The sequence below is a fragment of the Penaeus monodon genome, chromosome 20 (assembly GCF_015228065.2).
Source record: "Penaeus monodon isolate SGIC_2016 chromosome 20, NSTDA_Pmon_1, whole genome shotgun sequence".
NCBI lineage: Eukaryota > Metazoa > Arthropoda > Malacostraca > Decapoda > Penaeidae > Penaeus > Penaeus monodon.
Window position 1 is genome coordinate 588,403 of NC_051405.1, and position 613 is coordinate 589,015.

Consider the following 613-nt stretch of genomic DNA (forward strand, 5'->3'; position numbering starts at 1 on the left):
GACAAAGGGAATAAAATTGGGTGAAAGCAGGGTTCTATCCTGAACGAGGTTTGGCGTCCTCTACCTGACTTGAGCTAAGTCTTTCATTTCTCTTCTACTATATCTACTCCTTCCATCATTTTAGTGTTAAAAACAGGTGAAAGCAGGGATCTATCCTGAATGAGGACTGGCGACCTCTACCTGACTTTGAGCTAATTCTTTCATTTTTCTCCTCCTATACCTCTTGCTTCATTTCTATTAGTATTAGCCTGGGATGGTGTTTAAGTTAAGGTGAAGGGATACTTAGGCGGATTTAGAAATTCAAATGAAAGAAGGGCGAAAGAATGAAAGTGAAGGGATAAGGAGTCATGGGGAAGCAAGAATGTAAGACTGACGCCGAAATATAAGCTTTTGGAAGTGGTAGGTCCAGAGGGGCTGACGCCAGAGTTTATAGGAGTAGGAAGTGGTAAGTCTGGCTGATGAGAAAATACATCAGGAAAGAAGGAGCGAGAGAATGATGAAACGGATAGAAAGGCATCGGGGAAGATGGACCAGAAAGAAAGACGAGAATAGGTAAATCTTGCGCCAGTTACTGTATTGTTTAGTCAGGCTGGGTAAGGAGGTTGAGGCAGAG